Raw genomic sequence first — 27,868 nt, forward strand, 5'->3', positions numbered from 1 at the left:
CCAGTTTGCATTCCCACTAGTAGTTCACAAGGGTTCTTTTTCTTCACATCCTCACTGACACTCATTATTTCTTATGTTTTTCTTTTAACCATTCTGATAGGTGTGAGGTGATATCCCATTGCTGTTTTGATTTGCATTTCCCTAATGATTAGTGATACCATCTTTTCATATGTTCGCTGGCCATCTGTATCTCTTCTTAGGAAAAACAATGTGTATTCATATCCTCTTCCCATTTTTAATTGGATTATTTGTTTTGTTTTGGTGTGGAGTTGTATGAGTTCTTTATATATTATGGATATTAATCTCTAATTGAATATATAATTTGCAAATATTTTATCCCTTTCAATAGGTTGCCTTTTTGTTTTGTTGATGGTGTCCTTACCTGTGCAAAAGCTTTTTATTTTGATGCAGTTCCACTAATTTAATTTTACTTCTGTTTTCCTTGCCAAAGGAGACATATCTCGAAAATTGTTTCTATGTCTGATGTCAGAGTAATTGCTGCTTTTGTTTTCTTCTAGGAATTTTATGGTTTCAGGTCTCCCATTTAAGTCTTTAATCCATTTTGAACTTACTTTTTGTGTGTGGTATAAGAAAGTGGCCTAGTTTCGTTCTTTTGCATGTAGCTGTCCCAGTTTTCCCAAGACCATTTGTTGAAGAGACTTTTTCTTACTTTATATTCTCAATGTCCTTTCCTCAAATTTCCTTGTTGCAGATTAATTGACCATAAAAGTGTGAGTTTTTTTCCAGGTTCTCTGTTTTATTTCATTGACCTATTTCTCTATTTTTATACCAATACTATGCTTTTAGATTATTACAGCTTTGTAGTATATTTTGAAATCTGGGTTTGTGATACCTCCAGTTTTGTTCTCCCCTCCTCCCCTCAAAGATTGCTTTGGCTGTTCAGGGTGTTTTGTGGTTCTGTAGAAACTTCAGGCTTATTTTTTCTAGTTCTGTAAAAAATGCTGTTGGTGTTTTGATAAGAACTGTATTAAATCTGTAGATTACATTGGGTAGTATATACATTATAACAATATTGGCTATCCCAATCCATGAGCATGTAGTATCTTTTTAAAAATAGATTTATTTATTTGAGAGAAAGAGAGTGCATATGAGCATGCAGTGGGAAGGGGCAGCAAAAGACAGAGTATGAAAACTCCATGTTGAGTGCCAAGCCTGATGAGGGGCTCAATCTGAAGACCCTGAGATCACAATCTGCCTGAAACCAAGAGTCTGATGCTTAATTGACTGCACTACCAAGGTACTCCATGAGCATGTAATATATTTTAATTTTTTTTGTCATCTTCAATTTCTTCCATCAATATTTTATAGTTTTTGGAGTACAGGTCTTTTACCTCCTTGGTTAAGTTTATTCCTAGGCATTTTATTATTTTTGGTTCAAGTGTAAGTGGGATTGTTTTATTTTTCCTTTTCAAAAATATTAAAGAATTACATGAAAGGAAAGCTAAGTGTAGTCAAAAAAATCTTTGGTAAATTGGAAGTTATTCTGATGGATCCAACTCATTAGCTGAACAGTCAATTCTTCTTTTGCTTTAATTTGAATATAGTTGACACACAGTGTTACATTGGTTTCAATTGTACAACTTAGTGATTTAACCAATTTATGCATTGTGCTATATCCACCACAGATATAGCTACCATCTGTCCCTTTACATTACTATTACAATATCATTGAATGTATTCCTATGCTCTGCTTTTTATTCCAATGACACTCATTCCATAACTGGAGACCTGAATCTCCCTTTCACCCATTTTGCCCAAACTCCCACCCCCTTCTTTTCTGGGAACCATCAGTTTATTCTCTGTATTTATAGTTCTGATTTTGCTTTTTGTTTATTCATTTTTTTAAATTTCATTTTTGAGTGAAATCATATGGCATTTGTCTTTCTCAGTGTGACTTATTTCACTGCATAATACTCACCCTAGGTCTATTCATGCTGTCTCAAATGGCATGATCTCATCCTTTTTCTGACTGTGTAATATTCCAGTGGTGTGTGCGTGTGTGTGTGTGTGTGTGTGCACTAGAGAGACATTTCCCTTATTCATTTATCTATTGATAGACATTAAGGTTGCATCCATGTCTTGGATATTATAAATAATGCTGCAATAAGCATAGGGTGCATATATCTTTTACAGTTAGTGTCTTCATTTTCCTTGAGTAAATACCCATAGTGAACTTATTGGATTATATGATATTTCTATTTTTAATTTTCTGAGGGGGATTATTTTTCTTAATTTCTCTTTCTAATACTTTATTATTAGTGTATAAAAATGCAATAGAGGGCAGCCTGGGTGGCTCAGCAGTTTAGTGCCGCCTTCCACCCAGGGCGTGATCCTAGAGACCCAGGATGGAGTCTCACATCAGGCTCCCTGCATGGATCCTGCTTCTCCCTCTGCTGTGTCTCTGCCTTTTTCTGTGTGTCTCTCATGAATTAATAAATAAAATCTTAAAAAAAGCAATAGATTTCTATATATTAATTTTGTATCCTGTGACTTTGAATTCGTTTATCAGTTCTAATAATTTTTTGGTTAAGTCTTTTTTTTTTTTGGTTAAGTCTTTATTTGAGGAATTATTGCATTGAAAAAAAAAGAATATTTTGGAAATTCTGTACTAACACTGTACTTAGAGATCACCTCACACTTGTGTAACTGGGGCAACATAGAATCCTTGATTCTAGGGCTGGAGAAGAACTTTTATCATGTAGAGGGAAGAAGGATCTAACACTGAGCACACATTAGGCTATTTATGTGCTATTTTATGCTATTATTATTTTCTAAGGCAGTGGAATATGGTTTGGAAATGTTAATTAACTTGAGAAATGTCACATCCCAAAGAATTTTGTTACAGCTTTTGTCTTCCATTGTCTTCTTTGTTTTGCTTATTCAAAAAACTGTACTTTTGGTTATACCAATGGCATAATTTTTACTAAACAAGAGACATAGATAATTCATGAAAATAGTAAAAAGCAATAATAAATAGCAATTTTAAGCAGCATTCAATTCTCCTGTTTAATGAGATGGTAGATGTTACCAGAGGAGTGTCATGATGGTTGAAATGCATTATTTCCATTATGCTTTTAGTAATATTCAAATTAGCCTAAGGCGTTTCTAATACAGTCTTTATGAACTTGCAGGGTTCATAGGATCTCAAGAGGGTAACCACTGATATGGTCTAATCAACTCACATAATACATTCAACAACTGCCACAAATATGTTTTGAATTCTAATGTATTAAATTTAATTCTGGACCAGGGAGATCCAGCTGCATCTGTATGGAACTTGCATTTAGGTAGGGAGGACAATTAACAAAAATTAATAAGTAAATTATTTAGTATATTAAAAATGAAAAGTAGTAGGGGGAAAATAAAGTGAGGAGGAAAGATAGAGAGTTCTGGTGTGTGTTTGTTATTTTAAACAGAGTGAATTAACTGAGCAAAAAAAGTAGAATAACTTGCTGACAGTCAGGCATTCAAAAGGTGGCAGATAAGAGGAATCTTTTCCCTCTGCCCTAACTCAGTTTCACACTCTCAATTTGATTGGCTGTAGCCCTCTGAAATTTTTTTTATCAAAGCCAAACCCAGGACAAATTAACAACACACAATTTTTCATTGGTGCATTTTTCAAGATCCTTTGGTTTTAAGACAAAGGTCTTAAATTTATTTAAGCAAAAATAGATGATCTTAGTGGAAGGACACAAAGGTGTTTCATGGACCATATAGGGCATGGGGACAATACAGCCTCTGGGAATGTGAATGCTGTCAAGATTTTCCATTGGTCTATCCTAAGATGAACTTCCTCCACATGGTTAGACATCTGACTGATGTCTTGTCCTTAGGCCCAGGCAAGAAGGGCCTCTGTTCTGTCTTGAGCATTAGTGGTTGCTGAACCTTTGAGCCCTTGCTTCCAAGTCCAGTCATGCTGTCTGGTTGCAATGCCCCATGTTGCATCCCGTGGTTCTTTGAACCTCTTGTGGAGTTGACCAGATGCCTTTAGGAGCTCTAAGACTCAGACATGCAGGCATGTGCTAGGACCCAGAGCCTGCCAGGTTTCCAAGAGTAAGCCTGGCAAGCGGATCATTCCAAGTGGTTGGTTCAGCATTTATTTTGAAGGATTGTGTGAGTTTGGACCACAGAAAAAGGGTGCTGACATTCTGATTTTGGTTGATTCTCTCTCAGGTCAAAAAGAGGACAAGTTTGGACTACAATGATCCATGGCAACACTGGACTTGATCAAGTGGATGGTCCTTGCATCAGCTTTCCCAGCCTGTGTCCTGATAATGATGCCACTTCCAGTTTGCAGCATCTAATGAGTAAGGGTGAAGAGCAGTGGTATTAGAATTCTGTTGAATGAATTGGGGTCAAGATTTTATGCTCTACTAACTGTGATTCTGAGCATGTTATTTTGATTTTTTTAAGCCTCACTTTTCCTTATTTTCAAAAATGGGGATATGAGAATTTTTAAGTGAGATGTTTGAAAAGTATTTAGAACAGTGTCTGGCACATAGAAACATTTATTATTATTATTATTATTATTATTATTATTATTATTACAACTAAGAGAGGTTACATCTTACTCAATGCCCCACATACAACTGGGCTCTAAATTAAATGTTCTGGGGCACCAGTGGCTAAGCCAGTTAAGTGTCTGCCTTTGGCTCAGGTTGTAATCTCAGGGTCCTGGAATTGAGTCCTGCATCTGGCTCCCTGTTTAGTGGAGAGCCTGCTTCTCCCTCTGCCCCTTCCTCTGCTCCTGCTTTCTCTCTCTTTCTCCATCACATGTTCTCTCTCTCTTTCTCTCTCTCTCAAATAAATAAATAAAATCTTTAAAAAAATAAATCCAGTGTTCTCTGGACTCCATGTTATTTTGATTATGCCACACTGCCTTCTCAGATTAAAAAGGAGGAGGAGTCTAAAAGTAAAACCAATATTATCATAGAAACCATTTTATAATTAAGGCTTTTACTCTAGGAGCACTCCGGGTTTGCTGATGCTGACACACACATTTCTAAAATAAAACTCAAGTCCAAAGTGTTTGACAGAAGGAAAACAAGAGAACATTTACAATTTTATTGAATGTCACTTTTATTAGGAGAAAAATACACATAAAGTTAATTTGTACTTTGAATTGCAAAATATGGACACTTAAGTAAGTTTAACTCACAAAACGGAAATTATATCAAAGTACAAAATTCTGGGGGGGGAGTAATCAGCTCTAATATTGCTCACAATAGTAAATTAAATTCAAATAGTTATTCCTGCTGCATTCAAACTGTGATTTTAATTATCCTCAAATCTGGGGGTTCTAAGTTAGAGTTTTCGCAGTCACTGTAATTTTTGTCCTATTAACTAGTAACAGAATCAGCTTTATGTTAGAGTTTTCCAGATTATAAATGGTGTGAAACTGTTGAATGGGGAGGATAGTGACAAATAGAGTTAAAAAGGTGCTCTTTGGTGTTTAAATGTTCAGATGTGACTTTTCTTAAGGGCTTAAAAAATCTTGCTTCCTATTTGAATTTGTCTGGTACCTCACTTGTCCAAGAAGTACTTATTGGGTATTCATTATATGTCAGTCTCAGTGGTAAGTACTAAGAAGGAAGAAAAGAAAGAGTACAGGAAGAAGAAGGAGAAAAAATTCACATAAAATTACGTACTTTCATACTTCAAGAATATAAGAAATTCATACTTTAAGAGTATAAGAATTCATAAAAGCATGTAAGAATTAGTAATAGAATGTGTGTGTTTATGTGTGTACACACATGTGTAATAATGACCATCCCTATGGAGGAAACTGCTTTGATGAGGAAGTGACACCAAATGACAATTTGCTTCACCACTAATCAAATATAGCAGTCGTGGAGAAAGTCTGTCATTTCCAGTGGCGGATATCAGTGAATGGCCTCTGACATTGTAAGTAAATAAGTAATGCCATGAAGGAGATCGAAACCTCAATCATCTTATTTGAGCAAGATGTAGGCTACATATGAAGAGAATGCAGGGACCCATCAAGTTCAAAGGTCTACAGAGTTAGTGGGAAAATGAACTTTTTTTATCTTAAGAAATGCAAAATGCAATCATAAGATTAGCCTATGACTTAGGTAAGTAGATCAGAGAGTGGCAGTGTTGAGGACAGGACCTTCAGACAGGTTCTTCTCAGTTATGAAGCTCCTGTTGTGCACCATGTACGAGACTGAGAATGTCTCAGTTTAAAGTTATAGAAGTGTTAAGGAAAATTGAGTGTCTCCATTAATATTTTTTTTTTGTGTTAAAAAAATCTATACATAGTTTTTAAAATAAATATAATGTTTAAGAGAACTTAGTGTGTGACTACATTTTAAATGTATAATTAAGGACGTTCTCACTAAGACATGTTTTAAGAGGGGAGACATCATTGAGAAGCTTAATAGTATTTGTCCTCTGTAGGCCACTGTTGACCGGGGAGACATTGTCATGGTCCTGGGTTCTCTAGTACCAGATAAAAATGATGGGTTTCTGGAATAGCAAAGGTCAGGTGGTACCACTTCACCACGAAAGCAAGGTGGACATGATTGACATATATGCATCAAAGTCATAGTGACAATCTCAATGCCTCGACCCACAGGACAATGTACAACAGATTTGATGACTAATAGATTGTATTGTTGAAGAAAGCTAGGTGGGTGAATTATCAGTGTCTTCTTCCTTCCTCCCTCCCTTCTCCCCTCACTGTGCCTCCCTGCCCTCCCTTTCCCCCTTTCTTTCTTTCCTCCTTCCTTCCTTCTTTCCTACAATAAAAAGTTCTGGTCTCTCATTCAGTTTAAAAATGTAACTTAATTCAAAGACTGGGAGTCCATTAATTGAACTGAATTACAATTTACTAGGAAAATCAGAATGGGTTATGGATGAAGGTGACAATAAATCTCAATTATTGCCTTGTGACTTCAACAGTGGGAACTGTAGCATATTCTTATATTAAGTTTTTACAGGCCGAATTGTCTGCTACCACTTGGAAGGGACTCTGTGACACTCTGCTCCCAATGGAGAACTGTGTGATCTAGTGTGTAGACAATGTTCCATGTGGCTACTGAGCACTTGAAATATAACTACTCCAGTTTGAGATACGCTGTAAGTTTTGGATGTAAATCTCCCATTAACATTACATACTAGTTATATCTTGAAATGATATAATATTTTTGTTATACTAAGTTAAAATACACTATTTATATTGATTTTGCCTATTTTTACCTTTTCTAATATGGTTACTGGAAAATTCTAAATCACATATGTGGCTTATATTGTGGTTCTCTTTGAACTCTAACAAAAGGAAAGGGTGGAGACAATGAATGGTGCATCACAAGTCTGCCCTATACTGGGCAACTATATCATTCAACTCTCAAACCAGGATATTAGAAGAGTGGAAGTGGGCACTGCAAATAATGATGCCAGGGCAAAGGGTATGATCCAGGACTTGGACAACTGCAGGTGTGAGGTCACCCTGTCAAGAATAAGGTGAGTGTGAATGCCATACAGAAAGGGCAGATGAGGACTTCAAAAGCAGGATTTATTCTAGGGGATTTTTTTTTCTTGTATCAAACAAAAAAATGAAGTTTTGTCTGCCAGCTACATACTCTTTCTACTCTTGGAAAAACCTGCAGCTTCTTGTTTCTAAGGGGAAAACTTGACTAAAACCCCAGGCTCTAAGAACTTGGATGGCAGAAGTTATTATAGAGCATTTGGGTATATTAAATCTAAGTACATCTGAAATGTGCGGATTGCATTTCCTTTAAAATACACACAAGCTTAAAACTTCATGGGAAAAGTGTTCAGCAGGGGCTGCCTTGGCTTTTCCAAATCCCACATGTTTTTATACATTTACACTCATGCAGAGGATGTTCTTCAAACTGAAATCTGACCCAGCTTCCTTTGCCAGAGAACTTGGCCATCTCTCTTAATGTCCATTCTGGGTCCTCCACGTAGGGAGAGGGTTTTGAAGATCCTAAAGAAGTAAGCACTTCCTCTAATCTGAAATTGGGGAAAAGAGCCCAAAAGAAGGCAAAAGAATCTAACACATGAGAGGAGTGTGGGTTTTTGTACCATCTCTCCTCAAAAGAGCCACAGTAGCTGGAGGCATTCGTATGGGGAAATGTGGAGACAGAGAAAAGGAATGTTCTTAACAGCCAACCTCTGCCTTTCAGTTGGACAGGGAAGGGACTTCTCAAAAATCTCTTCCTTTTTAGCCCCATTTTCTGGGCTCTGAACTGCCCTCCCAGTATTTGTGTTTTAATTCAGGATTCTCAGCCACACAGTATGTACTTGGGCCCGCGTGATGAGAGACTCCTCAATTATTGCCACACCTCTCCTCTTTGATTTTGAACTTGGAGATTCCTTTGACTGCAATATCCTTCTTTTTCCCAGTGGGCTACTCTTACCACCTTGGAGATGCAGCTCAGATATTTCTCTCTCTCAGGAAGCCTTTCCTGATCTCCTCAGTGGGGATGGATCCTCATAAAGCCTTTATCAGTACACTTTACTGCAGTGGGCTTTGGTCATAGATTTCTTGGTCTATCTCCTTATTCTATGGAAAATCCTTTGGGGAAGGAAGGGTTGTGTCCCCCCATCTTAGCATCTCCAGAGTTAGTCACATTGTAGCTAATCACCAACCTGTCTTATTTACATGGTCCTTTTTATCACTGGAAAATCAGTTTGCCATAGAAGAAATGTGACCTAACAAAAATTAGAAGAGATTGGCAGGCAACTAGTAAGTCTTCATTTTATTCATGAAGCTATTGAAACTCTAAAAGCTAAGTGACTTTCCAAGTGACTTTCTCCCAGTGTGAGATTGCCAGAACCCAGAGTGGAGCCTAGCTTTTACTCCAAAGACCAGTTTTTTGTTTTGTTTTTGTTTTTTGTTTTTTTTTTTGTTGTTGTTGTTTTTTTTTTTTTTTTTTTTTTTTGTTCACTAAACTTGCCTGCTTGTTGAATTAAATACAGACACATCAGGCCATAGACAAGCACGTTTTAAATTTTGGATCTGATCTTACTCAAAAAAAAAAAAAAAAAAAAAGTGTCTCGACTCCAGGGAAGTCTGCCAGGAAGAAGCACGTGAAAAGCAATAAGACTCTAAGCAAAACGTTCTCAAAGTTTTGAGGCAAGAGTGCAGGGTCTGTGGGTGGGACACCTGAAGTCTTTGAATCCCCTACAGTTTTTGGCAAAATCTCATACATGTGAGTATGTCTCTGGGAGGAGGATGCAAAGCTTTATCACATTCTCAAGGGATGAATGTACCTACAGCCTTGTCCTATCCATGGGCAGAGGGACCTTTACGCACTTCCTTGGGGATCTGTCACCTTGTGGGCCAATTTCCTCCTGTAGCCACCCTCCCGGGGCCTGTGGATGCCAAGGCCTGCATGGAAGGGTCTGTGCGGCCTGCTGGCATCCTGTGTATTAACACTTCTGCATTGCAGGCGAGCTAATCTGTCTCTTAAGCTGCTTGACTGAGCTCCTTTGCCAGATCTGATAGAAGGATTTAACCTTTCCTTTTTCCCTCTTGGCACACACTCAATGGAATCCAAATAAAGAATTAAAGAGACTTGAAAGGGACTTTCCATTACCAAACAATTCAGTTTAAATTTCCGACCTTTCCTCTACCTTTTTCTTTGTTTTTCCATTCCCTCCTTTCTTCCTCTTCAACATTGGGATTCAAGGCTGGCACAAAAGCCCCTGGGGACATGTGGAGAGCCAGAGACCGGGAATGTGAGTGAAATTTTCCGAATTAAGGCGGCTTATTGGCCTTAGTTGCCAAGCGAGCTGGGGAGGCCTGGCTTTTGGGTTACGCCTGGGAGCAGGAGTGCTTTGACATCTGGGGGAGAGTTTTGGCTTTCATGGCTGGAGCAACGTGTGCTCTGGCATTATGGAACTTTTCTGCATTTTTCACAAGCCACCTCACACTTTTCTTGCCGAGTCTTTGCTTCTGCTGCTCACAGAACATAAATTCAGCAAGTTGTAAGTGAACAACCACACTGTCAGAAATTGTCCTGAGATCTCAGGGTGGTAATAGCAGCTAGAATTTATTGGGAGCTTATATATGCAAAGTGTTATGCTGGCTCAACAACACTAAGGGGTAGGCCCAACATTTCTCCCCATCTGATTGATGAAAATACTGAGGCATTGAGAGTTAAGTACATTTCCAAGTTCTCATCGACAGAAACCCAGGTAGACTGGCTCAAGAGTGAAGCTTAGTTGGCAATGGCCTGGAGCATAACAAAAGAATCAGCAAATCTTAACTCCTTTGCTGAGAAAGAGAAGGACTCAGAAGGGAAAAAGTCAGAAAAAGAGAATCCATGTATGTTTTAAATCATAGTTTTAAAAATAGCATTTATTTCTTCTTACCCTCACAATAAAATAAAAATCCATGTTTATGGTAACAATTTTGGAATCCACCCCCCCCCCCCAAAGATATAGAAGGTTTGGTAAGATCATTTTTTCCAATATACTAGGGAAAGTTTATTCAGATGCTATACAAAAAGATCTAGAGTTTGGATAGAAATATTTAATATTCTTTTTAATAACAATAACTAATACTTCCCAAGTGCTAACTGAATGTCAATTACTGTTCCATGTTCTTTACTTATACTAGCTCTTATTCTTCCAACAGATCTGTGAGGTACTTACTATTATTATTATTCTCCTTTATAGATAAAGCTAAATAACTAGAGGTGAAGTAGCTCAGCTGGGATCATACACAGCTACTGAGTGGCAGAGCCAGGTCAAATCCATGTAGTCTGGCTACAGGGCCAATTCTCTTAGTGTCTTCTCTACATGCCATGGGTTCAGGAGTCTCTACTTTCATGCTTCTTCCTCATGCCTATGACCAGTCAGTCAGTAAAGCTGTGCATGCTAATCTCTCCATGAAATCTGGGAATAACAGAATGCTTTTGCTAGGGTACAGCAACAGAAGCCAGATACAATTCATAGCAAAGACTGAAAGCAGGGGGTGGGAGATGCAGTTAACACAAGGGAAAATAATTGAGATTATTCTTGTTTAGTGGAAATGAACTCCATCCTGACTATGCCCCATCTAGGAGGTATTCTATTGTCATTTGTTAAATACATGCATGAATAGCTTATATGGTTGGTTACAAACGCTGAGAGTAGAATATGGTAAATAAGTGGTGTGATATTTTTATTGCTGTTGTTCATCTCAATAGCCATCTAAAAAGGTATAGTTGGAAAGCACACCTCACAGATGTGGTTAATAATACAATTACAAACAAAAATTTCAACATGAGTGGGGCAGTAAAGGATCAGGTGCTTCCCTGTTACACTGTCTGGGGCCACCAAGTGTTGAGGATTGAGTTGGAACATACCTCTGTACCTCCCCAGTGATGATTACAGTCTTAGACCAAACCCTTCAGAATAAGGCGTCCTTTGTCTTGTGGAGCTTATTCTTTCATACTGAATCTTACTTTTTTAAAGTTGTATTTTATATCTTTATGACAGGAACAAATGAGTGATGCTGTAGCCAGAGGACATGTTGATAGCAGTCTAATACCGTTAAGCCATGAGTCTGGGGTTCTAACAACCCTTGTGCTCTCCAAACATGTATCCTCAGTGGAGTTGCTAAACTCCTTTAGATTTATCTGTGTTTATTTATTTATTTTTTGGCTTGTCATAGGTGCTCAATTTAGTTATTGAAAACATAGACGGTAAGTTCGCTAAAAAAAAAAACCTAAAAAAAAAAAAAAGGTTTCTTCTTTTAGGAATGATATAATTAAAAAAAATGAGATTAAGTATGGGAGACTGTGTGAATGGAATTCTTATTTAGTGTTGTAGCCAAGGAGAGCTCTTTGCAGAGAAAGGCAGAATTCCTTTTGGTTTGCCATTCAGTGCTTCTGTCAATATGTTCATCATAATGACATTAGCTTCTCTAAGGATGTCTGGGGTCTGAGGGCAAAGCTCCCATACACTGACAGCTTTAGAGAAGGAGCATCCACAATACTCTGAAAGTGTCCTATTTTCACTCATTAAATAATTTCTAGATAAATCCAGCCTCATTATTTAATAGCCAAGTAAGCAGGTTATAAAATATGTGTTTATGAATTCATCTCAGGCTGAATTCCAACCGGCTGTTAGATAGGCTTTTAAAAGCATGTGCATATTGTATCATAGCTGTTGAACTGGATGTTTGCTACTATTACTCAATCTGCCAAAAATTGTCATTTAATTTAATAATATGATGAAAAGCTAAAAAGAAATGACATGGCTTATTATATAAAGTCTGTTCTCACCCACTCACTCCACAGAGTCCCTCTTTATTTGGAGGCCCTTAATATTTCAGGTATAGTTGAATCTTATACACCCACAGTCTCTCTGAGAACTTGTTACAGAACAGCTGCATAGGGCTTGTAGAATAATTCTTTAACTCTAGACCTTATCCAGGAAAAGTTAACTACTAAAATTCTAAAAAAGACTTTTATCTTAACTGTATCAGAAGGAATGGATACAATAAGTACTAGAATAGTCTTGTAGGAATATATTATGAATAAGTAAAAATCTTTATAAATATTTGTTTATTGATTGATATATACAGAAGATACAGCTAACACGTACAGAGCTCTGTGTCAAATGCTTTATATGCATCCATTGATTATTTATTGCTGCATTAAAAATTACAACAACTTATAAGCTTAAAGCAATACTTATTTATTGTCTGTTAGTTTCTGTGTATAAGGAGTGTGAGCTGAGTCTTCTGCTCAGGGACTCATGGGGCTACAGTCAAGGTGCCGGCTGGGTTGTGTTCTCAATTGGAGACTCAATTAGGGAAGAATCTGCTTTCAAGGTCATTTAGATGATTTCCCAGTGCTTTATGACTAAAGCTCATGATTCTTACTGGCAGTTGGCTGGAGGCCATGCTCGGAATCTAGATGTTGCCCACAGTTCCCTCCTTGTCTCCCCCTCCCCACCCCCACCCCAGGCAGTTCACAGGATAGCTGTTTGTTTCTGCAAGGTCAGCTAGGAATCTCTCTCCCCTGTGCTAAAGTGAAGTCTTACGTAATAGAACTTTATCATGGAAGTGAACGCCTATCAGTTTTGACATATTCTACTGGGCAGAAGCAAGTTACAGGTCCAGTCCATGCTCCAGGGGAAGGGATTGTAGAGGACACAGCACCGATGGGCAGAGATCACAGGACCAATGGTAGCATTCTACCTACCAAACACAGAGCCCCATCTAATTCTCAGAACGGCTCTGGGAGGCACTTTCTATTACTGTTATTAGCATGTAGAGACAAGGAAGCATGGACACCTTACAGAGCCAAGACAACCCACACAGATGAAAATGTCATCTTCAAGTAAATAGTTGAACCCTTGTATCTGGCAGTAAAACCTGGGATTTTAGCCACCTGCATTCAAATCACATGTATGTCTCTGCTTTAAATAACAGAGTAAAGACCTGTTACTTGTTGTATGCTGGACACTTTTCCAGTGCATACATTTTCTCTTTTCATTGTGACATCAATCCATATAGGAGACTATTACAAGCCCTGGTTTACAGAAGAGAACATTTATACTTAAAAAAGTTTACTGCTTTGTGACTTTGGGAAAGTGATTTACCTTTCTGAGCATTATTCTACTCCTCTGTAAAAGGGAAAATAACAGTAATTATTTCATAAGATTGTTGTGAGGAATAAATGAAGCAGTACTGGCAGAAATTTAGTTGCATATTTGTCTCAGATTATTAAGTCAGAAAATTCTGATATGTGTGTGTGTGTGTGTGTGTGTGTGTATTTGACATACGTTTAGATTAATTTCAGGTGTGTGACATAGTGATTTGACAAATTTGTACATTATGCTATATTCACAAGTGTAGCTACCATCTGTCACCATACAATGCTATTACAATATCATTGACTATATTCCTTATGCTGTGCCTTTTATCCACATGAATTATTCATTTCATACCTGGAAGCCTGATATGAAGGCTTCCCACACCCATTTTCCCCATCCCCCCACTCCTCTCATCTCTGGTAATTTTGCCTGTCTTTATCTTTGAGGATATAAAATTTCACAGTGTGAGAGTAGAACAAGTTATTTTTAAGAACCTGTGTTTCCTCTGCCTCTAGCTGGTTATCCTGCTGAGACCCAGGACTATTCTACATCAGCTACTCTGTTCCTGATGGATTTTTTATTTTGGGTCTGCACTTCTGGTCCCACAAAGTTTTCTCTGAGGTCAACCAAAGCCTGAGTGGGATTCATGGGCACTATATGTCATGATTGGGAAAATCAGGTTCTCTGCCCACCTCCCTCCTCATTCTCCATCCCTTCCTGCTCCCCCTTCCCCTTTGCTTTCCCCACCAGGTATCAGGACTAGACTATGGTTCTGCATCTCTATTTCCTGATTCCCCTCCAACAGGACTCAATGAATGTACATTAAATAGAAAACTAAGTTGCCCAGTCAGAGGTGTTCTAATGGATAGGTGCTTTGCTGCCAGACCTTTCATAGGCACTGCAGAGGTAAATGAGAATGAGTAATGAAAACTAGTGTATGTACTCCAAGTCCACAGGAGATGAAAGTAGGAAGTCTTTTCCATGCATGGCAGATTCTCCAGTATGACTCCTGAGGTTAAAAAGGAGACAGAGCAGAGACCTGTGTCAGTACGTATTTCAAGAAAAGGCATCAGTTTTGATGCCAGGCCCATGTGGGTTCCAATCTCAGATCCACTTCTTGCTAGCTGTATGACCTTGGTCAAGAAATCACTCAACCTCTTAGTCTGTTTCCTCACCTCTAAGAGAGGAATAATGGTAATTTCTTCCTCAGATATTGCTATAAAACTCAAATGATGAAATCACAACAGGAGTGCACTGTGACCTGAAAAACATTCTGCAAATGAGAATTATGATACAGGACTGAGATAACTTGCAGAAAACAAACAATTGAGAAAATCTTAACCTTTGAAAAATCCATGGCATTTGCATTTTATCCCACAGCAATTGTCACATCATCTTTTCTCTTCCATTGCAAATCTTTTAAAAATTATTATCATAACATGTTCTTCTGATTTCCAAGCATGGAAAAGCTTACTTTGAAACCATGAACTATCTTATTAGTTTTTAGATTAAGAGGCAGGAGAATATTGGTGTGTGATGGGAAACACTCCCCACATCTGCAGACATAATTTGCACTTCCATTTATGGCTTCAGCTGTGGTTATTCAAATCTGAGTCTATGTTAGAAGAGTCATTGAGGTGCCAAAAAAAAAAAAAAAGAAGGAAAAAAAGTAAAAGAAAACATTTTAAGCATCTCCCATTTAACCAATTGTAACAGCACATGATAGAATATTTGTCCTTGGAAGGAGGACCCTTGTGGGTAATTAGTTAAAATAAGAGAAAATAGTAATGCAATTTGTAGAAAGAATCTAGTGTGGCAAACCCTTACTTGCTTTTGGAGACAAAATTAGATTGCTTTTGCCCAATGTGTGATTGTGTCAACAAATTGAATTTGAGTAAACCCCATGCTATTTTCTATGGACCAGTAACAGATGGGGCAAATGCATATTTTTCTTTGTTTTGCTTCAGTTTTATTTAAAAAAAAAAGAAAAGAAAAAAACTTTTTTTTTTTTTTCTGATCAGAGTCTGTAGTTGGATCTGATTTTACAGAGCTTTTCATCACATATTTTCATTGTTTACTTATTGACAACTTTTTTGTATATTTTTGACCCAAATGCCAAAAAAATCATTTTATCCAAACTGCTCATTTACTTCACTCTCAACCATGTTTTGAAGAAAATAGAATAATTCAACTTCAGGTAGAGAAAGTGAAGATTCATATTGCTCATCTGTGGAGAAAACACAGGAATGTTCATAGTAACACCCTTCTACCCTGATGACTGTATTAGGTTAATGAAGGAAAGAAGTCTATTCTGTTTTTTCCTAATATGTGCTTAACTCATGTGTTGTTTGATGAATTCATGTGGTTTAATATGAGCTTAATTTGGAGGCAGGAGGATGAAGTCACATGGGAAAAAGCAGAACATGACTGAAGTTTTTGGACCAGCTGGGAACAGGAATGGTGATTCCTCTGGCCTTGGGTATAAAGCCATTTCAGAGTTAGTCAAAGTAACCTTGACTAACCTTGTCTAATGAGAAAGGTTGGGGAAAGTTGGAGCTTTCAAATGTATGGGTAGAGAACAAGAATGAAAATATCCTCTTCGGTTCTAAAAGAAGGTAGTCTTGTATCTCAATTTTAATGACTAGAAAACACAGATCAGGAAGGTCAAGCACATTGTGCAAGTCAGAGAGGTAATCAGCATCAGCATTTAACACTTGGGCTTCCTGGCTCTAGAGGCCCAGCTCTCAATCTGATAGACTCCTAGTGGTTTAAGCCTGCTTTGCCTCACTGTGGAAAGAATAAGATTCTGCTCAACTCTCTTTTATGTAAATACTTTTTTATATACATACATAGCTTGTGTTATATGAACATTTTATTTTCCAAAGTCTGGTATCTTCCACTTGGGCCTCTTTCTACTGGCTATCAAAGCCATTCCAAATATACAAAATTAACTTTTCTTTGCAGATCTCCCATTTGCATTTTGCTTATTCAGCTACTCTTCTGCAAGATCCCAGTATTATTAAAGAATGTTCTGTTCTTCTCTATATGACTGCAAGTGTCAACATTTTTAGAAAGCAAGATTACTGTATTTATCTCATATTAAGCTATCATTTCTTAGTATTCCAACACCAAATCCATCCTCTGTACTCTGCCTTTTAATTCTAGGGCTGGAAACCTACAAAACTGTATTTCTGCTTTGTTACTTAGCATTTATTGCACTAATTCCTAACACTTTTTTTTTTTTCTGATGAAATACCTAGTGTGGCTTCTGCTTTTCTGATTTGACCCTGCCTGATACTTCTGAGACTCATTTCTCCCACTGTCCTTTTCAGAGCCTGTAATAAATTACAGAATCTTCAATTTTGGAAAGATTTTAGAGGGTGTCAAGTTCAAATTCTGACACAGTAGAGAGGTGATCTCTAAGGACTAGATGGACAACTCCCAGTAGAGAAAGTTCTCAGAGCACTATGTTTTGGAAAAGTGTGAGTTTTTATGGGATTTTATGGGAGAAATTTTTATTTACTCAGTGGTATCTGCTGATGGTGTTGTCAGGCAGAAACTGTACATCTCAATCTGGAGCACAGATTCCTTATATAAACTTAGAAGAATGAATTCTTTCTCTCATTTTGATTCTTGTAGTTAGATCACTTATACATGTAATAACATCTTTAAGATTTAGTTTACCGACCAATGAGATGAGGCCAGGCACATGTTCCCTCATTTCTGCCACAATTTAGAGGGATTTCCAGGAAATAGATCCACCCATTTAATTAATTAATTCACATGTCTATTGTTTTATCCATCCATCCACCCATTCATCCATTCTTTGATTTTATTTACTTCATTTATTAATTTTTCAGAGATTCTAATATTTTATGAACACTCTGCTAGACTGGGAAATAAAACATCAGAAAAAATGGGCTTCCATTTTTTTCCTTTTTTTTTCAGAAGTAGGGAATATTTGGTTGAATTAAGTCTGGAATCTAAAAGGAAGAAATCTGATAAAGTTGAGTAGATAGAAGGTCTTTCAGAGAGAGAATAGCTAATGGAAAAATGTGAAGTTTCTGCTAGATGAAAGGATATAGAAGGGTCAGGAACAAGAAATGGTTTGTTTTGAGCTGGGAAGTGCTGAGAAATGAGAAGGGGAGGGTGAAGCAGACAGATGGTTATAGGCCCTTTTGAAGGAAAGGGAGAAATACATCAATATATTTGTATGTGAGTATGTGTGTGTTATTTTTAAAGCCTATTACAGACCCCATGATGACAATGGATATTATTAATATTCAACAATAGCTGCTATCTAGCAAAGATATTAAGAAGTATTACCCACATTCAATATTAAATATAAATCTGGGCAAAATTGCTACTTTGCTGGTCAAGAGCCCATAACCCCTACTCATCCCAATAAACACCTATACTTACAGTTGTAGACTTTATCCAATGAGTAACTGGAAGTCCTTGGATGGTAAGTAACAGAGACATGATCAGATTTGTTATCTGGTTGCATTTTAGACAATTAGCCAAAGGGAACACTGTGAAAGCAGGTGGAACAGGGAGGAGCTATTGTGGTAATGACCTAGTCTGGGGTCTCCTCACTGAAGAGGAAAGAAATGAAACTAGATGTGTTCTTCTGAGGAGATCTTGGGCTGGAGACATAGATGTATATATCCATGTATATAGATGTGTACCTCCATACATAAGTGCATGCATTGCAGGATGGTCAGTAAAGTAAAACATAAAATGTCTATTAATTTCATCATATTCATATGTGCTCATGTATTACATGGTAGGACAGAGTAATAAAAGGACACAGTGAAAATAGTATTTCAAGATGTTCGAAGAGGTAGAAAGAATGGTACTTCGAAGAGCATAAGGAGCAATGGACAGTTTTATTTTAATTGGGCAAATTTGAGAATGTTCACTTCTTGATGAGGAGCTATAAGCAGAAGAGGAGATTGGAAAGTATGTTAGACGAACTAGGGGTGGTGGAAGGGGAGGAGGGCGGGGGGAGGGGGGGACTGGGTAGAGGAGAATGAGGGGGGCACTTGACGGGATGAGCACTGGGTGTTATTCTGTATGTTGGCAAATTGAACACCAATAAAAAATAAATTTATTATTTTTTAAAAAAGGAAAGTATGTTAGAGAAGGGGAGAGATAATTGATGAGTTCAGTCTCTAAGGAAGTTGAATTAATGAGGTTGAACTTCAGATGGCAGAAGAGTCACCAGTTCCATTGTTATAGAAGGGGAGAAGAATGTGCAGATGAACAGGGTAAGTTTCTAGGTTTTTGGCTTGTTATTTTGTTTTTGTTGCTTATATTGTCTTCATGAGATAGGAGGTGAGGTAATCTGCTTGGAAAAGGGAAGAAGCTGGAGGGCGAGTCAGCTGAAAATGATGGGCCAAAAGTAAGTTAGATAGACCTTCATTAAACGTTCATGTGTACACAAAAGAGAAAAGGTAAAGACTCAAAAGGAAGTCTCAGTAAACACATTCTTATGAGCCCAGGGACTTCTTATGAAGGCCTCCCTTTTTTCTTTGTTCTCTGCCTTCCTTCCTTTCCATTAAGCAATTAGTAGTATTAAAACTCTCATCACTTAAGAAAAAGTTAAATACATTTTTAGAATTTTAAATAGACCCTATTTATATATTTTTTTATATATATATTATATTCCCCTCTGGTGAACACAATATTAACTGATGTATTATGTCAGAGAATTGGGAAATCAGTTCTATGCCTTTTTATTACTATTGGTAAATATTCAGAGAAAGCTAAATTTGCCCTATTGATAGAACTGGAAAGATATTAAAGTGACTATTTTTTCCCTATTGCTATGACTTTCCCTTTGTTTTGCATAAAAAATGAATAGGCCAGGAAATAAATATGTATACACACACATCCACACATCTGAGAAGGGCTGATCTTACATATTTTATTGATATATCCATTTATCCATTAATCCATCATTTAATAAACTTCTCTTTGTAAGAAAGACTTTCCCAGACACTAAGAAGGCAATATATATCAGCCACAGTCCCTGTTTCAAGAGCTATCAGCCTCATTGAGAAAAATAGACTAAGTGGAGAAGCATTAAAACCAATTAATAATACAACGTGCTCTGTGCTGCATATACAGCAATCCCACATAAAGTGTTCTTTAGGCTAAGAGTTTGCAGTGCCCACTGGGCACATTGCAGAATGCTTCATGGGGTCTGGGGTGATGAATAAATAAGCATTCCCTGGCTCTAGCTCTGCTTCATTCCCTTATAACCGAGCAAGCACATGAGAGGCTGTGTTCACATATATGATGTTCCTGACAGGGACCCAGTATCACAGTAGGCAGCAGCAGCCATCCAGATTGGAAGCTAGAAGATTGACAGATGGGAATTTCAAGATGTTTAGGAGTGGTCTGAAAGGATAATAACAGTTACGATTTACTGAGAACTAACCCTATGACAAACAGCGTGATGAGATATTTTAGGGGCATTATAATTTTTTTCACAACAATAATCTTAAGAGAGAAACTTATCATTAGCACTGTTCAGATGAAGAAACTGATCCATGTATTAATTTATCATACATTTTCCAAGGTGGAAAGGGTAACAACGAGTTGTGCCTGTGTTAAAACCTAGGGATCTGACCAAAGCACCTGTTGGCTTCTCCATGAGGCTGCACATGCCTTCATGCTTGTTTTTTTTTGTATGAGTTATGAATGACAACTTGGTCAAAAACAAACTGAGCATCACTACAGTTTGGTCAACATGAAGATTTGGTTGAAATTAAAATTCCAGTCTCCTATTTTCCAGTGAAATATTGGTAATTTTCATGTTCTATGGAATATGTTAAAATACCAATGCTTTTTAAATAAATTTGTCTTTTTTTCAGAATTTTCAGTATTTTTCTACTCTATTTCTTTTTACCTGGGTGACTCAGTGGTTGAGCATCTGCTTTCGGCTCAGGGCGTGATCCCAGGATCTGGAATCGAGTCCCATATCAGGCACCTTGCATGGAGCCTGCTTCTGCTCCCTCTGCCTGTGTCTCTGCCTCTTTCTGTATCTCTCATGAATAAATAAATAAATCTTAAAAAAAAGAAAAATCAAAAAGATCATTCATAATCTCCCCCACTTCAACATCCACTGTTAAACCATATATACCTAAGATCTTCCCAGGTAACTCTATGTATTATTTTACTATAATAATGAGATTTAATAGCGATACTCTCTTGTTATATTCTGTAACTTATGTCAGCTCTCAAAATAATTTCTTGACATTCAAGTTTTTATTACTGCTCACAACAAAAACTGCATAGAACAGAAATAACTGGCAAAACATGAAGAAATGGACTAGCAGAAAAATAAAACTCACCTGGAGCATACTGAGAAAGGCACGTTTTTAATGACCAATAACTTTATAGTGCTCAAATATTACCAATTATGTATTAGAAAAGTCAATTACTAGGGACATTTTCAAAATAACCTTCCTTTCCATTAAGTGACTGCAGCAGAGGAGTGGCATGGACCATCTGCAGCCACCTACCACTTGCTTCCAGGGAAGATGAAGGCCTTGGCCACGGTCCACTTCAGCTTCCCAACAATCCTGGTACAAACAAAGATGCTTTTGGGGGTGGGTATTTGTATCCTAGGGGCCATCCTTCACTCCTTCGCCCTATATCCAACCTATTATCAAATCCTTTCTGCTCTATTTTCAACCTGTCTATGGCCTGATTACTTCTCAACTTATGTACACTTATCACTCTAGCACAAGTCATTGTCATCTCTCTTAATCAGTCTTGCATCCACCTTGCTCCCTTATAGTCTATTTCTCAGACATAGGCCAAAGGGATCCTATTAAATTCTAGGTCAGATATCTTACACCTCTGTTGCAATGGTCTTCCATCTCTTTGAGAGTAAACAATGAAGTACTCACATGCCATGCAGTGCCCCACAATTTCTGCTCTTGATCCTGTGTCCTCTCTGACCTTGTCTCCTAATACCGTGCTCCCCATTTCCTTAACTCCACTGGGCTCCTGAATCTGCCTCAAGCACACAAGACATTCTCCTGCCTCAGAGCTTTTGTGTTTGCTTTAACACATTCCTGGAGGGCTCCCTTATACAGCCACATGGCTTTGCCCCTCACATCCTTTAAGTCTTTGCTTAAATGTCACCTCTACACTGAAGGCTTCTCCCAATGATACTGTTCACTTGCAGCCTTTCCCTGTCTCATTTTTTTTTCTTGTCGCACTTACTAGTTAGCATCTTTCACATTGTATTGATTGATTGATTTCAATTGATTGATTAATGGATTGGTTGATTTGACCAGTCTCCCCAAAGCAAAATGTAAGCTTTACAAGGACAAGAATTTCTGTTGTTTAGTTCACTATTATAGTCCTAGTCACATAGAGTAGGTGTCAACACTATTTGTTGAACAAGCAGCCTCCCTTCTTTACTTCCAACTGTAGAAGGCCTCTTCTTACAACCAATCTTATTATCTTTTGAGGTCCAAGGGAGTAGTGATGGAGAAAACTGGTTCAAGTTACCATGGTCCAGTGGAAGGAGGGTGGGAATAAACCCCATGTGAATCTACTCTCCCTGGGGAGATTAATATTTTTGTTACCAAGATCTAAACCTTGTCTCAGCAGCATTGACCTATGTCTTGCTATGTCCTTCAACAAAAGAGGGAAAGGATTGTTACATATTCTCAATGGAATATTAGGCTCCTATTAAAATGTTTACAAGAAAGAAGTAATCCATAGAAATAGGTTATGGGGATCCCTGGTTGGCTCAGAGGTTTGGTGTCTGCCTTCAGACCACGGTGTGATCCTGGAGTCCCAGGATCAAGTCCCACATCAGGCTCCATGCAGGGAGCCTCTCTCTCTCTCTCTCTCTCTCTCTCTATCTGTGTGTGTCTCTCATGAATAAATAAATAAAATCTTAAAAAAAAGGGATCCCTGGGTGGCGCAGCGGTTTAGCGCCTGCCTTTGGCCCAGGGCGCGATCCTGGAGACCCAGGATCGAATCCCACGTCGGGCTCCCGGTGCATGGAGCCTGCTTCTCCCTCTGCCTGTGTCTCTGCCTCTCTCTCTCTCTCTCTCTCTCTGACTATCATAAATAAATAAAAAATTTAAAAAAAATCTTAAAAAAAGAAATAGGTTATGAAATTAAAAATATAAATAAACAATAGTTAAGAACTTTTGCTCTTAGGGTTTGAATCCCTTTAGCTGTTTGAACTTCAGCATGTTTCTTAACTTCTTTCAGGCCTGCAAATGCGGATTATAATAATGTTTTCCCAGTAGAAAGGGCTGAGTGATAAAATGACTGGAAAGTGTGTAATATACAGTGCTCAATATTCAACAATTACAAACTATTGTCATCACCATTATAATTGTGTAAATGAAAAAGAGCAAGGCACCAAATTGTATGTATATATCATGAAGTGACAACACAGAGTCTTCATTAGTACAAGGATTTGCACTCTGTTTGGAGCTGGGCAATTCAGCCATTCACAGCTTCACACTCTACCTCAACCAGCCAGTTTCACATTTTAGTGTCTGCCACTTGTACACATCAACGAATTCCAGTATATTTGTTTTCTTTTAATTGTGAGTGACAGACACTTGATAAAAAAGATTTATTGGTTCAGAAAAACTAGGAAATCTATTGGGCTGAACTAGTTATAAGAAAATTTAGGCTGAGGCATTCAAATGGAATGATACTTTCAGGATTCTCTTTCCCTCTCCCTGTCTCTTGCCTTCTCTCTCCTAGCTGTTTATTTCAGCTTCATTTTATTTTTTAGGCAGACTTTCCCTCACATGAAGGCAAGAGTCCATGGTCAATCTGTTGCAGGGACTTCATGTTTCAGAGTAAGGGCAACCTTCCTGACAACTCTAGCAAATGTCTCAGAGAGGTCTTGTCTGGGCTTGGTTCACATGGGCATGCATGTACAAATCACTCTGGCCTGGGCAAAGATCACTTGGAGACTGATAGAACAGTGTGAGGCCTGTTGTACAACAGTGATATTTTATTATATAAAGGAAGAGGGGTTTGTTTCTCCAAAGAATTTTTGAGTAGACATAGAGAAGAAAATTGGAAGGAAATTCTTCATAATATTAATGGTGATTAACGTGGAATTCATGAAGGATGATTTATTTTTATTTTTACCTTAAAAAATGTTTCAAGTGATCTTTAATCATGATTCATTATTTTTATAGTTAAAAAGAAAAAAAAATGGTCCTTGAGAGCTCAGTGGGTTAGTGAGCTCATCAGATAGCGTGCAAATAGGTACATATGATCCAAGGATTCTTCCTGACCCAGCCTTAGACCCAACTGCACACAGACTCCAGACTTTTCAGCAATCTATCTCACACCTGGAGCAAAGCCTATCATGTATATGCAATATGTCATTCTATATCTGATGCTTCAGTTTACAGGGAAATTACCTAGTCATGTTCAAGAAGTTTGAAAGGTACTGTAGAAAGTATCCTAGACCAGCAGCCAGGAGACCTGCATGTCTGTTCCAGCCTTGTCCCCTATAGCTGTGTCAAGTGTCAGACATTTATGGGCCACAGGTCCCTCATCTATAATTAGAAAGTTTATTTTCAGCTTTTACAATCTGTGATTATTTCCGTTTACTGATGGAGTAACTAATTACTTCATTATAGAATTTCTCAAGACTAGTTACCTCCTGTTTGGTTCAATTAGCAAAACACCAATGTGTTTGTCATTCATTTTGATGGTTGGGCTGCCAGGAGAAAAGCCCAATGGGGGAATATTTCAGGATCTTAAGCAGATTTTGTATTTGCTATTCCAAGGTAGTATACATAGGAACAGAGCTTGTTATGCATTTTCCTAACTTCTTGTTCAGAAAATGCTTACTCTCCATTATTTTCTTCCATTCAGTAGATGTCCCAGGACTCTTTCACATTTCCCCTTTAGTTTAGAGCCAGAGAAGAGAAACCAGCAGTGGTAGACACTAGTTAGAACTGAGCCTTTGCTTTTTTTCCTGAACATAAAATATCAGACACAGGGTGAACCTCAAAGATAATTCAAAACAACTTTCTTGGATTTAAAGGGAACACTTCCTGAGTATCTTAATACATATTCTACAGAAAGAACATATGTTTCAGAGTCCAATGGAGTATGGTCTGCATTTTTCCTCTTTCACTTACAAATGTGTGATCTTTGGAGAATTTCTTAATTTTTCTGAGTCATATTTTTATTATTTTTTAACCTTTGAAATGACAATAATACCCACTTTTTAGCCTGTGTAGATGTAGGTAGAATAATGACTCCCTCTCCCTTCTATCCTCAAAATATATCCACATCGTAATTCCCAGAATTTGTGAACATATTACCTTCCAAGATCAAAGAGATTTGCAAATGGAATTAAGGTAGTGATTTCGAGATAGGAGATTATCCTAGATTATCCACGTGGACTCAATGTATTCACAAGGACCTTTGTAAGTGGAAAAGGGAGCCCCTGCAGTTAGAGAAAGGGATATGACAAAGAGATGGACAGTTGTAAGGATGCTTCTGGGTGTGTGTGTGTGTGTGTGTGTGTGTGTAGAGGCTAGAGATAAGAAAGGAGGGTGGCCTCCAAAAGCCAGAAAGGCAAGGAATGGATTCTGTCCTAGAGCCTGCAGAAGGAACTGCCCTGCTGACCCATTTTAGACTTCTGACCTCCAGAACCACAAGACAATACATTTGTGTTGCTTTCATTCACCACCTTTGTGATAATTTGGTACAGCAGCAATGAGAAAAAAAAAAAAAAAGACAGTGGAGATTGCCCACTATGTGTACAAATGGCCTGGGGCAACAGTATATGAAATGCATGTTTTGCTATAGTTATGGTTATTATTCTCTTACTCATTATCCCTTCCTTATCCTTTTCCTCTTTCCTTCCACTCCTTCATCCTTCCTTCCCATTCTTTTCACCCTCATTTTCCTTCTCCCCTCTCCCTGTTTCACTAAAAATAACCAGAACAGAGGAAAAGACCTAGCACTCAGTAAGGACCTCCTATGTGTCAGGCACCATCCTTGGTGATTTCACATGCAGAGATTAATTCAATCTTTGAAACAACCTTTTGAATGAGGGTTTAGTGTTTCCCTTTTACAAATGAAGAAACCATCTGCTGAAGTCAAGTGAGTTGTTTCCAGATGCACAGTTAGTGATAGTCCTAAGGCTGATTATCTCATGCCTCTCTCATTAACAGCTTCATTTCCATTTCTATTCCAGACGAAGAACTGTTGACCTACATCTTGTGTGTCCTGGATGGCCAGAGCTGGACTGGGCACAGAACTCCATAACCATGGCAACAGCATTACCTGCCTGGGTCATGGTGTGGTACCATGTTGGGCCAGAATGGCAGATGTCAGAGAGAGGCACCATGCCCCAGGAAGGTGCTACCATTTGTCTGAAGAAATCCCTCTTCTCAGGACAGCAAATAGCTTATTTTGCCACTTCACATGAGCCCTCCCTTTCCCAGTTCATTAAAAAATAAGAATGACCACAATTTGTCAAACACCTACTAGGTGTCAGACATTGTGCAAGCTTTTTTTTCTGATTCATATTACAAGTCTTTGAGGTGGGTATTTTCCCCCCATTTATAGTGAGGAAAGAAGCTCAGAGAGAATTACCCTACCCACTAACACAGGAAGCAGCAGGCTGGAATGAAGCCAGGTATGCTCAGAAACCAAAGCCAGGCTCTCCCTCACTGGCCAGACTGTTCCCCAACCCCAGAGAAGACAGTCACACTTGGTCCTCAAAGCCTTGAGTCTAATTTGGCACCATGTTCATTTAATAATTGCCTTTTTCCTCTTGCCCCTTTTCCGTCTCTCTCTCTCCTGGGGTTGCCAGATCATTTGACAGTTTTTACATCAGCACCAGAGGCTGTGATGAGGAGCATAGTGTACCTTGGTGGAATGAAGAAGCTGCAGAGCCAAGGAGTAAAGTTTGAGCAAGTTAGTGCAGGGGTCCAGCCTGTGGGCATAGCTTTCCACCTCTGCCTCTGCTATAGCCCCATCTGGAGCATGGATTCCTGGGGTTGAACTATCAGCAGCACACCAATGGCTATCTCGGTTCAAAGCCCCAGCAAAAGCAGTGTGTCGGAAATGGCAAGAGGTTGGCTACAGAACTAGGCAGATCTGGACTTTAGGTTTGGCTCTGTGGCTCAAGAGCAGTGTGGCTTGGGGCAAGTTGCCTCAGGTACCTGAGCCTCAGCTTCCTCTTTTGTGAAAAATGGGTGATAATATAAGTTTGATCATTTATAGGGTTACAAGGACCCCACAGATGGAAGGAGCCATGGAGGCCAACTTACTCCACCTAGCATTTAGATCCAAAGGAAATGAGACTCAGAAACAAGGAATCATTGGCCTGAGATCACCTCGCCACCAGAAGGGGTTCCTTTGGGTCAGTATCTAGAATTCTTTCCTCTAAAATATTTTGCTTCTATGGGATCAAATGTGATAAGTAGTACACGGCTGTGCTAAGATCAATGTCAGCATGTGAGGCATTGGGAGGAGTTTCTGAACTGCTTCTCTTTTCCTGCCTTCCTGGAAAGTTTTCTGTCACTGGTTAGACAATGACACTGGCAGCCCCAGGTTACTATCAGAGATTTTGTTCCCCTCTGAGTCTGATTTCTTTCTTTCTTTCTTCTTCTTTTTTCTTTCTTTCTTTCATGTATTTTTTATTGGAATTCGATTTGCCAGCATATAGCAGAACACCCACTGTTCATCCCGTCAAGTGCCCGCCTCAGTGCCCATCTCCCAGTCACCGCATCCCCCTGGCTACCTCCCCTTCCGCTACCCCTTGTTCATTTCCCGGAGTTAGGAGTCTCTCATGTGCTGTCACCCTCACTGATATTTCTCATTTTCTCTCCTTTTCCCTTTAATCCCTTTAACTATTTTTTATATTCCCCAAATGAATGAGACCATATAATGCTTGTCCTTCTCCGATTGACTTACTTCACTCAGCATAAATACCCTCCAGTTCCATCCACGTTGAAGCAAATGGTGGGTATTTGTCATTTCTAATGGCCAATATTCCATTTTATACATAGACCACATCTTCTTTATCCATTCATCTTTCGATGGACATCGAGGCTCCTTCCACAGTTTGGCTTTTGTGGACATTGCTGCTATAAACATTGGGGTGCAGGTGTCCTGGCGTTTCACTGCATCTATATCTTTGGAGTAAATCCCCAGCAGTGCAAATTGCTGGGTCATAGGGTAGTTCTATTTTTACCTCTTTGAGGAACTTCCACACAGTTTTCCAGAGTGG

At 38.4% G+C, this 27,868-nt stretch overlaps 2 long non-coding RNA genes across 4 annotated transcripts in view; both read left to right on the forward strand.

Moving 5' to 3' along the window:
• The window catches only part of LOC125752094 (uncharacterized), an 84,531-nt gene extending 79,681 nt beyond the window's left edge, over nucleotides 1-4,850 (forward strand). For all 3 annotated transcript variants that reach the window (XR_004814724.2, XR_004814722.2, XR_003132386.3), the window contains one exon: nucleotides 4,195-4,850. This is a non-coding gene — a long non-coding RNA (uncharacterized LOC125752094). The remainder of the gene's footprint in view (nucleotides 1-4,194) is intronic.
• Nucleotides 4,851-9,610: 4,760 nt separating this feature from the next.
• Nucleotides 9,611-26,982, forward strand: LOC125754884 (uncharacterized). The gene is made up of 3 exons (XR_007409909.1): nucleotides 9,611-9,747; nucleotides 21,088-21,194; nucleotides 25,826-26,982. It is a non-coding gene; the product is annotated as an uncharacterized LOC125754884 (long non-coding RNA).
• The last annotated feature ends 886 nt before the right edge of the window (nucleotides 26,983-27,868 follow it).

The sequence above is a fragment of the Canis lupus genome, chromosome 3 (genome assembly GCF_003254725.2).
Source record: "Canis lupus dingo isolate Sandy chromosome 3, ASM325472v2, whole genome shotgun sequence".
NCBI lineage: Eukaryota > Metazoa > Chordata > Mammalia > Carnivora > Canidae > Canis > Canis lupus.